A 6,000-nucleotide genomic window follows, 5' to 3' on the forward strand; every position below is an offset into this window, starting at 1 on the left:
TATTATTTGGAGAAGGAGATGTCTTATTATGTTAGAGAAGGAGATGTTGTCTTATTATTTTGGAGAAGGATATGTCTTATTATGTTAGAGAAGGATATGTCTTATTATGTTAGAGCAGGAGGTGTTGTCTTACTATGTTACAGAAGGAGATGTTGTCTTATTATGTTACAGAAGGATATGTTGTCTTATTATGTTACAGAAGGAGATGTTGTCTTATTATGTTAGAGAAGGAGATGTCTTACTATGTTAGAGAAGGAGATGTTGTCTTATGTTAGAGAAGGAGATGTTGTCTTATGTTAGAGAAGGAGATGTTGTCTTATGTTAGAGAAGGAGATGTTGTCTTATGTTAGAGAAGGAGATGTTGTCTTATGTTAGAGAAGGAGATGTTGTCTTATTATGTTAGAGAAGGAGATGTCTTATCATGTTACAGAAGGAGATGTTGTCTTATTATGTTACAGAAGGAGATGTTGTCTTATTATGTTACAGAAGGAGATGTTGTCTTATTATGTTAGAGAAGGAGATGTTGTCTTATTATGTTAGAGAAGGAGATGTCTTACTATGTTAGAGAAGGAGATGTTGTCTTATGTTAGAGAAGGAGATGTTGTCTTATGTTAGAGAAGGAGATGTTGTCTTATGTTAGAGAAGGAGATGTTGTCTTATGTTAGAGAAGGAGATGTTGTCTTATTATGTTAGAGAAGGAGATGTCTTATCATGTTACAGAAGGAGATGTTGTCTTATTATGTTAGAGAAGGAGATGTCTTATCATGTTACAGAAGGAGATGTTGTCTTATTATGTTAGAGAAGGAGATGTCTTATCATGTTACAGAAGGAGATGTTGTCGTATTATGTTAGAGAAGGAGATGTATTATTATGTTAGAGAAGGAGATGTTATCTTGTTATGTTAGAGAAGGAGATCTCTTGTTATGTTGGAGAAGGAGATGGTGTCTTATTATGTTAGAGAAGGAGATGTTGTCTTATTATGATAGAGAAGAATATGTTGTCTTATTATGTTAGAGAATGAGATCTCTTATTATGTTGGAGAAGGAGCTGGTGTCTTGTTATGTTAGAGAAGGAGATGGTGTCTTGTTATGTTAGAGAAGGAGATGTCTTATTATGTTAGTGAATGATGTCTTATTATGTTAGAGAAGGAGATGTTGTCTTTTGTTAGTGAAGGAGATGTTGTCTTATTATGTTAGAGAAGGATATGTCTTATTATGTTGGAGAAGGAGATGTTGTCTTATGTTAGAGAAGGAGATGTTGTCTTATGTTAGAGAAGGAGATGTCTTATCATGTTGGGGAAGGAGATGTCTTATTATGTTGGGGAAGGAGATGTTGTCTTTTTGTTAGTGAAGGAGATGTTGTCTTATTATGTTAGAGAAGGAGATGTCTTATTATGTTACAAAAGGAGATGTCTTATATTACAGAAGGAGTTGAAGTCTTGAAAACTTCCTTCACACTGCAACTGTTTTCCAAAACAAAATTCAGCCATGGTGATTTTGGTGTTGTCAGTATCTAAGGGCCTCTGAACCAGGGTGCTGAAGGGTTTTTTCAGATCTCTCTAGGAGACAGAGGTTGTGTCATTATAGTGGGTGGTAGTGGTCGTTAATGAGGCTCAGAGTGTGGGTTGTAGTGTGGGTTGTTATTTTATTTATTTCACCTTTATTTAACCAGGTAGGCTAGTTGAGAACAAGTTCTCATTACAATTGCGACCTGGCCAAGATAAAGCAAAGCAGTTCGACACAAACAACAACACAGAGTTACACATGGAATAAACAAACGTACAGTCAATAATACAGTAGAAAAATAAGTCTATATACAATGTGAGCAAGTGAGGTGAGATAAGGGAGGTAAAGGCCATGGTTGCGAAGTAAATACAATATAGCATGTAAAACACTGGAATGGTTGATTTGCAGTGGAAGAATGTGCAAAGTAGAGATAGAAATAATGGGGTGCAAAGGAGCAAAATAAATCAATAAATACAGTAGGAAAAGAGGTAGTTGTTTGGGCTAAATTATAGATGTACAGGCTATGTACAGGTGCAGTAATCTGTGAGCTGCTCTGACAGCTGGTGCTTAAAGCTAGTGAGGGAGAAAAATGTTTCCAGTTTCAGAGATTTTTGTAGTTCATTCCAGTCATTGGCAGCAGAGAACTGGAAGGAGAGGCGGCCAAAGGAAGAATTCGTTTTGGGGGTGACCAGAGAGATATACCTGCTGGAGCGCATGCTACAGGTGGGTGCTGCTATGGTGACCAACGAGCTGAGATAAGGGGGGACTTTACCTAGCAGGGTCTTGTAGATGACCTGGAGCCAGTGGGTTTGGCAACGAGTATGAAGCGAGGGCCAGCCAACGAGAGCGTACAGGTCTGTCACGCCCTGGTCTTAGTATTTTGTGTTTATATATTTATTTGGTCAGGCCAGGGTGTGACATGGGTTTATTTTGTGTTGTGTTTTGGTATTGGGGTTTTAGTAGGTATTGGGATTGTGGCTGAGTAGGGGTGTCTAGCATAGTCATTGGCTGCCTGAGGCGGTTCTCAATCAGAGTCAGGTGATTCTCGTTGTCTCTGATTGGGAACCATATTTAGGTAGCCTGGGTTTCACTGTGTGTTTTGTGGGTGATTGTTCCTGTCTCAGTGTGTTTGTATTCACCAGATAGGCTGTATAGGTTTTCACGTTCCGTTTCTTGTTTTTTGTATTTGTCGTGTTTATTCTTTCGTTAAACATGTATCGAACTAACCACGCTGCATTTTGGTCCGACTCTCCTTCGATGGAAGAAAGCCGTAACAAGGTCGCAATGGTGGGTAGTATATGGGGCTTTGGTGACAAAACGGATGGCACTGTGATAGACTGCATCCAATTTATTGAGTAGGGTATTGAAGGCTATTTTGTAAATGACATCGCCGAAGTCGAGGATTGGTAGGATGGTCAGTTTTACAAGAGTATGTTTGGCAGCATGAGTGAAGGATGCTTTGTTGCGAAATAGGAAGCCAATTCTAGATTTAACTTTGGATTGAATATGTTTGATGTGAGTCTGGAAGGAGAGTTTACAGTCTAACCAGACACCTAGGTATTTGTAGTTGTCCACATATTCTAAGTCAGAGCCGTCCAGAGTAGTGATGTTGGACAGGCGGGAAGGTGCAGGCAGCGATCGGTTGAAGAGCATGCATTTAGTTTTACTTGTATTTAAGAGCAATTGGAGGCCACGGAAGGAGAGTTGTATGGCATTGAAGCTCGCCTGGAGGGTTGTTAACACAGTGTCCAAAGAAGGGACAGAAGTATACAGAATGGTGTCATCTGCGTTGAGGTGGATCAGAGACTCACCAGCAACAAGAGCGACATCATTGATGTATACAGAGAAGAGAGTCAGTCCAAGAATTGAACCCTGTGGCACCCCCATAGAGACTGCCAGAGGCCCGGACAACAGGCCCTCCGATTTGATACACTGAACTTTATCAGAGAAGTAGTTGGTGAACCAGGCGAGGCAATCATTTGAGAAACCAAGGCTGTCGAGTCTGCTGATGAGGATGTGGGGATTGACAGAGTCGAAAGCCTTGGCCAGGTCAATGAATACGGCTGCACAGTATTGTTTCTTATCGATGGTGGTTAAGATATCCTTTAGGACCTTGAAACCAGATTGCATAGCGGAGAAGGTATGGTGGGATTCGAAATGGTCGGTAATCTGTGTGTTGACTTGGCTTTGGAAGACCTTAGAAAGACAGGGTATGATGCATATAGGTCTGTAGCAGTTTGGTTCTAGAGTGTCACCCCCTTTGAAGAGGGGGATGACCACAGCTGCTTTCCAATCTTTGGGAATCTCAGCACGAAAGAGAGGTTGACCAGGCTAGTAATAGGGGTTGCAACAATTTCAGCAGATCATTTTAGAAAGAAAGGGTTAAGATTGCCTAGCCCGGCTGATTGTAGGGATCCAAATTTTGCAGCTCTTTCAGAACACCAGCTATCTGGATTTGGGTGAAGGAGAAATCGGGGAGCTTTGGGCAAGTTGCTGTTGGGGGGTCCAGTGCAGTTGACCGGGGTAGGGGTAGCCAGGTGGAAAGCATGGCCAGCTGTAGAAAAATGCTTATTGAAATTCTCAATTATAGTGGATTTATCGGTGGTGACAGTGTTTCCTATCTTCAGTGCAGTGGGCAGCTGGGAGGAGGTGTTCTTATTCTCCATGGACTTTATAGTGTCTCAGAACTTTTTTGAGTTTGTGTTGCAGGAAGCAAATTTCTGCTTGAAAAAGCTAGCCTTGGCTTTTCTAACTGCCTGTGTATATTGGTTTCTAGCTTTCCTGAAAAGTTGCATATCACGGGGGCTGTTCAATGCTAATGCAGAACGCCATAGGATGTTTTTGTGTTGGTTAAGGGCAGTCGGGTCTGGAGAGAACCAAGGGCTATATCTGTTCCTGGTTCTACATTTCTTGAATGGGGCATGGTGAGGAAGGCACTTTTAAAGAATAACCAGGCATCCTCTACTGACGGGATGAGGTCAATATCCTTCCAGGATACCCCGGCCAGGTCGATTAGAAAGACCTGCTTGCTGAAGTGTTTCAGGGAGCGTTTGACAGTGATGAGTGGAGGTCGTTTGACCGCTGACCCATTACGGATGCAGGCAATGAGGCAGTGATCGCTGAGATCCTGGTTGAAACAGCAGAGGTGTATTTAGAGGGCAAGTTGGTTAGGATGATATCTATGAGGGTGCCCGTGTTTACGGCTTTGAGGTGGTACCTGGTAGGTTCATTGATAATTTGTGTGAGATTGAGGGCATCAAGCTTAGATTGTAGGATTGCTGGGGTGTTAAGCATGTTCCAGTTTAGGTCACCTAGCAGCACGAGCTCTAAAGATAGATGGGGCAAACAGTTCACATATGGTGTCCAGAGCACAGCTGGGGGCAGAGGGGTCTATAGCAGGCGACAACGGTGAGAGACTTGTTTTTAGAGAGGTGGATTTATAAAAGTAGAAGTTCAAATTGTCTGGGTACAGACCTGGATAGTAAGACAGAACTCTGCAGGCTATCTTTGCAGTAGATTGCCACACCGCCCCCTTTGGCCGTTCTATCATGTCTGAAAATGTTGCAGTTAGGGATGAACATTTCAGAATTGACTGTTATAGAGGTAGTGTGGGTTGACTATTAAAGTGGGTGGTAGTGGTGGTTAATGAGGCTCAGAGTGTATGTTGTAGTGTGGGTTGACCATTAAAGTGGGTGGTAGTGGTGGGTAATGAGGCTCACAGTGTGGATTGGCAATTATAGTGGGTTGTAGTGGTGATTAATGAGGCTCATGGAGAGATATCCTTTCAGACAACAACAGCGTTCAGAGGACCTAGTTGTTCTCTAAATGATTATTCTAATGTGAAATATTGTCTGCACAACATCAATGAGGTTGCTAGGAGACCACCTGCTGAGAGAGGGTGTCAGTGAGTTGTCTGAGGCATGGTGAAGTGTAGCCCCAAACTCAGACAGAACAGAGAGACAGAGAGAGACAGAGAGAGACAGAGAGAGAGACAGAGAGACAGAGAGAGAGAGAGAGAGACAGAGAGAGACAGAGAGAGAGAGAGAGACAGAGAGAGACAGAGAGAGACAGAGAGAGAGACAGAGAGAGACAGAGAGAGAGACAGAGAGAGAGAGAGAGACAGAGAGAGAGACAGAGAGAGATAGAGAGAGACAGAGACAGAGACAGAGAGAGAGAGAGACAGAGACATAGAGAGAGACAGAGACATCGAGAGAGAGAGAGACAGAGAGAGAGATAGATAGAGAGAGACAGAGACAGAGAGACAGAGAGATCCAATGTATGACCATATTAGAGAGACATATTTCCTTCAGATTACACAGATCCACAAAGAATTTGAAAACAAACCCAATTTTGATAAACTCCCATATCTACTGGGTGAAATACCACAGTGTGACATCACAGCAGCAAGATTTGTGACCTGTTGCCACAAGAAAAGGGCAACCAGTGAAGAACAAACACCATTGTAGATACAACCCATATTTATGCTTATTTATTT

The 6,000-nt window shown here is 42.3% G+C and overlaps 1 protein-coding gene across 1 annotated transcript in view; it reads right to left on the reverse strand.

The window, feature by feature from the left end:
- LOC112219880 (ciliary neurotrophic factor receptor subunit alpha-like) overlaps positions 1–6,000 on the reverse strand; it is a 141,463-nt gene that overhangs the window by 40,379 nt on the left and 95,084 nt on the right.

The sequence above is a fragment of the Oncorhynchus tshawytscha genome, linkage group LG20, assembly GCF_018296145.1.
Source record: "Oncorhynchus tshawytscha isolate Ot180627B linkage group LG20, Otsh_v2.0, whole genome shotgun sequence".
In the NCBI taxonomy this organism is placed as follows: Eukaryota; Metazoa; Chordata; class Actinopteri; order Salmoniformes; family Salmonidae; genus Oncorhynchus; species Oncorhynchus tshawytscha.